The 6,726-nt window shown below is 43.9% G+C and overlaps 2 pseudogenes; one reads left to right on the plus strand and one right to left on the minus strand.

Moving 5' to 3' along the window:
• Positions 1-578: 578 nt before the first annotated feature.
• Positions 579-2,058, minus strand: LOC114609520 (annotated as a pseudogene).
• Positions 2,059-5,420: 3,362 nt separating this feature from the next.
• On the plus strand, positions 5,421-6,029 carry LOC114609537 (annotated as a pseudogene).
• The last annotated feature ends 697 nt before the right edge of the window (positions 6,030-6,726 follow it).

Here is a 6,726-nt window from a genome sequence, read left to right on the forward strand (position 1 = left end):
GTTGTTGTTTTTCGAGACAGGGTTTCTCTGTATAGCTCTGGCTGTTCTGGAACTCACTCTGTAGACCAGGCTGGCCTCGAACCCAGAAACCCTCCTGCCTCTGCCTCCCAAGTGCTGGGATTAAAGGCGTGCACCACCGCTACCCGGCTATAAATTCTTTTTTAAAAAAACGTATTTAGTTGTGGGACTGGAGAGATGGATTAGCAGTGCAGATCATGGCTGTTCTTCCCAAGGACACAGGTTCAATTCCCAGCACCCACAAGGTGGCTCACTACATTGGCAACTCCAATTCAAGGTTTCTAATACCCTCTTTTGTGCTCCATGGCACTGCACAGACGTACATGCAGGCAAAACACTAACATAAAATAAAGATAAATCTCCATTTTTTTAGTTGTAGTAGGAATAGGAAACCTACTCTTCTTTTTTTCACTTTATTTCATAACGCTTTATTAAGAAGGAGCCTGTGTCAGCACTGTTATGTAAACAATGACAGAGATCAAGGGGAACACATCAGGGATTGTGTGGACAGTAATATACATTGTTCTTTATGTAATCAATGTATAATAGTTAAGGAGAGTTTAATCCTCATTAGCAAACATTTTTGCATACAGGGCCTTCTGGTTATCTTTCTGTGCCTTCATCATTTGTTTGACTTTAAGCAATTCTGCCCGGATAGCTTTATCTCCTGGGGCTATCTCCTGTGCCTTCTTAAGATCAGCCAGTGCTTGATCATGTACTTTAATCCTTGCCATCCTTGCGCTTTCGGTATAATGCTTTAGTATTCAAAGGGTCCATTTCAAGAGCCTCCAGGCAACTGTCAATTGCCCCCTGCCGACTTGACGTCTTCAATTTACAAGCACCAATATTCAGCACACAACTTAAGGTTACAGGTTGCAGTCTGGATGTATCTGCTTTCTCAATAGCAGCCTTTGAACTATTCACATACCTTAAAACCTTCATGTATTTTTCAATAGCCATCTCCCAGTTCTGAGACTTGAAAAAAGTATTTCCAGTATTTTTTAAGTCTTCAGATATTAATAAAATTTTATCTACATCTTTCCAATCTATATCCGCATCCTCGGGAAATCTGGATGACTATCGCCAGAGCCATCTTTGGGGATTATTCCCCAGTCATCCCCTTCTTTCAGGTCTCCACATTCTGCAATGACACAGAGTTTGGCAGGTTTTTCACCATTCACTTCTACATTTTCTTTTTTTTTTCTTTTTTCTTTTTTGTTTTTTTTTTTTCAAGACAGGGTTTCTCTGTGTAGCCCTGGCTGTCCTGGAACTCACTCTGTAGACCAGGCTGGCCTCGAACTCAGAAATCCGCCTGCCTCTGCCTCCCAAGTGCTGGGATTAAAGGCGTGCGCCACCACCACCCCTCGAGTCTACATTTTCAAGCATCCTTGCCACACCCAGTCCTTCCATTGCTTGACCAAATACCACATTTCCCATCCAAAATTGAGGAGTTGGAACTGTTGTGATAAAGAACTGAGAACCATTCATATTGGGGCCTGCATTTGCCGTGCTCAGCAAACCCTCCCGATCATGCTTATAATGAAAATTTTCATCTTCAATTTTTTTGGTGTTTTTTTTTTTTTTTTTTTTTTGAGACAGGATTTCTCTGTGTAGTCCTGGCTGTCCTGGAACTCACTCTGTAGACCAGGCTGGCCTCAAATTCAGAAATCCACCTGCCTCTGCTTCTCAAGTGCTGGGATTAAAGGCATGTGCCACCACTGCCCAGCCATCTTCAAATTTTTCACCATACCTTCTCCACCTGTCCTATTCTGATTTGAGAAGTCTCCACCCTGAATCATAAATTTCTTAATAATTCTGTGGAAAGGGCATCCTTTAACATGGAGAGGTTTCCCACTTGTGGCTCCAGTTCCTTTTTTCTCCTGTACACAATGCACAAAAATTTTCTGCAGTTTTGGGAACAATATCTGCAAGCAGTTCTAAAACAATTCTTCCAACTCACTCCCTGCCGATGTCCACATCAAAGAAGACTCTCAAGTTCTTGGAATTGGAGGGCTTGGATGCTGAGGATGGGTGGGACATCTTCACTGCAGGTGCTGAAAAGCAGGATACCAGGAAACCTACACTTAATTTGGAACATTTGCATCTAGGATAAGGCTCCTGAACAGACTTCTGAAGACCATGCTTCTCCTTTCCATTCTTTTGTTGTGATGGTTGGGAAGGGAGGTAAGAGAATAAACTTAACAAATACCGCTCACTGTGACCGCTGTTGTTTTCCACAGGGCTGTCCATCTTTAGCCTGGTGTGGTCACTGTGATGGAGCAAGGAACAGAGCTGTCGGTTTCAGATTCGAGTTTCACCAAATGGGAGGGTTTAAAAAGCGTGATAGAGGGGTCAAGATGATCTGAAGCCCTAGGAAACTTATGAATTGTGCTAGGTACTGTGTGGAAAAGACGGTATTCAAGGGGGCTGGAGAGATGGCTCAGCGGTTAAGAGCACTGCCTGCTCTGCCAGAGGTCCTGAGTTCTATTCCCAGCAACCACATGGTGCCTCACAATCATTTATAATGGGGTTTGATGCCCTTTCTGGTGGGTCTCAAGACAGCTACAATGTATTCATATACATAAAATAAATAATTATTTAAAAAAAAAAACAGTATGCTTTCTTAACCACTGAGCCATCTCTCTAGCCCCTATAGAAATATTTTAAAACTAGTCTTACTTTTAATTCTGTGTGTTCACTAGTGGATTTGTTCTTATCCACCACACAATTTTGAAGATGTAAATCTCAAGGGCAATACCAACCTAAAAATAAATGTACTAAGTTTTATATGAGGTTTAAGAGGAAAAAAGGGACCTGAGTGGACTGTCACATGAAGTGAAACCCGACAATAGATCTGCTAAGACACGAGCAAACACAGGAATAAGAATGACCATCCTGGTTAGTTTTTATTAGTCAATTCGACAGAAGCTAAAGTTGTTTGAGAAGAAGCAGCCTCAATTGAGAACATGTCTATCAAATTTGTCTGTGGAGCATTTCCTTAACTAGTGATTCATGTGGGAAGGCCAAGCCTGTTGTGGGCAGTAGCACCCTGGGATGACATAAAAAAGCAGGCTAAGCAAGCTATGGGGAGCAAGCCAGTGAACAGCACTCCCCCAGGCTTTCTCAGTTCCTGTCTGGAGTTCCTGCCCAGACTTCCTTTAGTATCACAGAAGTTACCTGTGATATACGATGAAACAAACTCTTTCCTCCTCAAGTTGCTTTTGATCATGGCGTTTATCATAGCAGCAGAAACCAAAGGTAAGGCACCTCCAAGTACACACATACACTAACTTTCTAATAATGCATTAGGAGGGTTTGCATTGTTACTCTCTCACTTCAGTTCAGAATTTCCTAGTCAGGAAAGATAAGGGACTATGGTTAGATTTATTATGATTTTTTAAAATTCTTGCAGGAGATGAAACTAAGGATAATTTGGGAACTGTTCAAAAGCAGTACACCCCAGGCTGATAAACTTCAAGAGAAAACTCCAAAACGGTCTAAAAGATGTGGGCCACAGAATTATAAGCATGAGGATACAGAAGTGTGCATCTGATATGGTCTCATGGAGAGGAGATCTGTTGTCATGATTCTTCTGAGAATAAGTCAGAGAGATGGGAAGACTCCATAGAGAAAGGAGGGATGGGGGAACCTCACGGTGGAGGATGGGGTTCCAAAGACCATGTCAACACCTCTGCCCTGTGGAATTCATCTTTTGGAGAGAAGCCCTGTGAGTGTTCTAAATGCTGGAAACATTTCAGCAATGATTCTCACCTCCATACACACCAGAGGACACAGGAGAAAAACCAGAGGAGAATGTTCTGAATGTGGAAAATGCTTTTTTACAGTTCCCACCTGATTCAGCATTTGAAAACACACACAGGGGAGAAGCCCGTCCTGTGGGCGAGTGTGGGAGACGCTTTAGGAATACTTCCCACCTTACTGTCCCTGAGAGAACTCACACAGGAGAGAGACCTTATTCTAAGTGTCCTGACTGGAAAGGGTTTTGGGAGCAACACACATCCTGCCTTATTCAGCATCACAGATTACACACTGGTGAAAGGCCATATGAATGTCCTGTTCGTGGGAAAGGCTTCAGTCACAGCTATGTCCTAGTAGAACACAGGCAGACTGACACCAGAGAAAAACCCTACAGGTGCCCAGAATGTGGGAAGAGCTTCAGTCAGTTCCAGCCTGATTCACTAGCAGTGAATGCACACACGGGTGAAAAGTGTCTCAGGTGAGGAAAACGCTTTGGTTGTAATTCGACCCTAACAAAGCATCAGAGGACACATACAGGAGAAAAGCCCCATCACTGTTCAGAGTGTGGACAGACCAGTAGTTGAGGTTCAAACCTTTTAACACACCGGAAACTGTACTTGGGAAAGAAATCCTCCTGAACTATGGAATGTGAAGAAATCAGAGCCTCCATGTGACAGGGAAGAGTAGAGTCCAGCCAGGAGAGAAAGCATACACACAGGCGCTGGGAATGTGGAAAGAGGTTTGGCCTTAGCTCCCACCTTCTTAGAAACCAGAGAATACACACTGGAGAAAAGCCTTGCTGGTTGGAAAATGTTCAGAGCTCCACCCTGGTGACTCGTCAGAGCATGCACACGGGAGAGAAGCCTTATAAGTGTCTGCATTGTGGCGAGCCCTTCAGTCAAAGGTTCAATCTGATCCGGCACCAGAGAACTCAGGGAGGAGAGAAACCTTACAAATGTGCAGACTGTGAGAAACGCTTCGACAGAAATGCTTACCTCAGTCAGCACCGCAAAATACACATCCAGGTCTCTCTAGCCTCTGCAAGTGGGCATGTTCTTCACGAGTGGACCGCCTCCCGTCCCAATGTTCAGGGGAAATGGTCCCAATTCTTTTATTTTTGGCCTCAAATTCTTCTCAAGTCCCAGAGCCTGCTGGGGTTTCTTTCTTTTTCCTTTCCTCCTTATTAGACTGTTAGAATTAAGATGTTCTATGCACATTGCCCTCTGAAGTATCTTTGTTGTGTTTGCCAAAAGATGTAGAAAAAGTCAACTTCCCAACTTAATGGATGGGAAGACTCAGATTATCTTGGTATGAAATCATCATGGAGGGACATCACTAAGGTTGAAGAAAAGGTAGACATTATTACCATTAAAAAAAAAAAAATCAAGGGGCTGGAGAGATGGCTCAGAGATTAAGAGCATTGGCTGCTCTCCCAGAGGTCCTGAGTTCAATTCTTAGCAAACACAGAGTGGCTCATAACTATCTATAGTGAGGTATGGTGCCCTCTTCTGGTATATGGAGTGTAAATGCAGGCAGAACACTCTACACGATAAATAAATAAATTTTAAAAAACTCATGTTGTGTTGCTGCCCGAGAGCTGGATATTGTCGTCCTGCAGCTGTGTGGCTTCCAGTCTCCAGACCATGTCTCACTCAGTCGAGCCGCCGCTGCTCCTGTACAACAACTGCAAGGAAGGGGAGCTGCCCCTGCCTCTGACAACTGGCCTCAACAGATCCCGGTGGAGCTACCCATGGATAGCAGCAATGGTGATGGTAGTGGAAATGGGACGAATGGGGAGGGGGGCTGGCTGGAGCACATTTCTTCTGTCTTCTATCCAGAATGGAGCCATGGAGAAGATCCTTCTGGATGCACAGCATGAGTTGGGACAGAGCAGCTCAAGAGGCAGTTCTCACTGAGACAGCCCTTCACCGCAGGTCATGTTTGATATTGAGATGCACACCAGCTCTCCGTCAGAAAAAGAAATTGAGGCCTTGAAGAAAAGTGTAGACTAGGTATCAGACTGGTCCACTAGACCTGAAAACATCCCACCCAAAGAGTTCCATTTCAGACACCCTAAACGTGCTGCGTCTCTGAGCATGAGGATGAGTGGGGCCATGAAGAAAGGAGGCATTTTCTCTCCAGAGTTCCTAAAGGTCTTCATCCTGTCTCTCTTCCTTTTGCACGTGTTGGCTCTGGGGCTGGGCATCTATATTAGAAAACGACTGAGCATACCTTCTGTCAGCACCTACTGAGGGAGACGAAAAGCCCCTGGAAATTCGTGGCCTGTGAAGTAGTGTATTGTAGTTTGAATTTGAGACTTACTGTGTGATCCCCACCTACAACCCTATCTTTACATACCCAAGCCCAGTAACTCTCAAAGCCAGTAGTTTACTCAAACTCTGCTGGGGCATCTTACTAACCTTCTTCCCATTTTGGCCTGTAAGACACTTTAGAGATTCCTAGCAGAGTTTACTGTTGTTTAGAAATTTGCAAGGGCTTTTTTTTTTTTCCAGCAGTGCCACCAGCAGATTATAATCTTGTCAACAGTGCATCGTCACCTCTTAGTATCTCCAGTCACCTGCATCATTCATGCTAGAAGCTGTGTTCCTGTTCTAGCCATGCAATTATATCGCTTTCTAAATGAGGTCAGGTTTGCAAATAATACTATAAAGGCTTTGTTTAGTCTTTGTCTTGTTTTCCAGGACAAAAACAAGTGTCCCTAAGCTTGAATTTATAGGTTTTTTGTTTTTTGTTTTTTCAAGACAGGGTTTCTCTGTGTAGTCCTGGCTGGCCTCGAACTCAGAAATCCACCTGCCGCTGCCTCCCAAGTGCTGGGATTAAAGGCGTGCGCCACCACCGCCCGGCGAATTTATAGTTATAAAATGAAAACAAAACCTAAAAAAGAAAAAAAAAAAGCAAGACACAAGGAAAAAATATCCTGGGCAATAA

The sequence above is a fragment of the Grammomys surdaster genome, unplaced genomic scaffold, assembly GCF_004785775.1.
Source record: "Grammomys surdaster isolate TR1022 unplaced genomic scaffold, NIH_TR_1.0 125974, whole genome shotgun sequence".
Taxonomy (NCBI): domain Eukaryota; kingdom Metazoa; phylum Chordata; class Mammalia; order Rodentia; family Muridae; genus Grammomys; species Grammomys surdaster.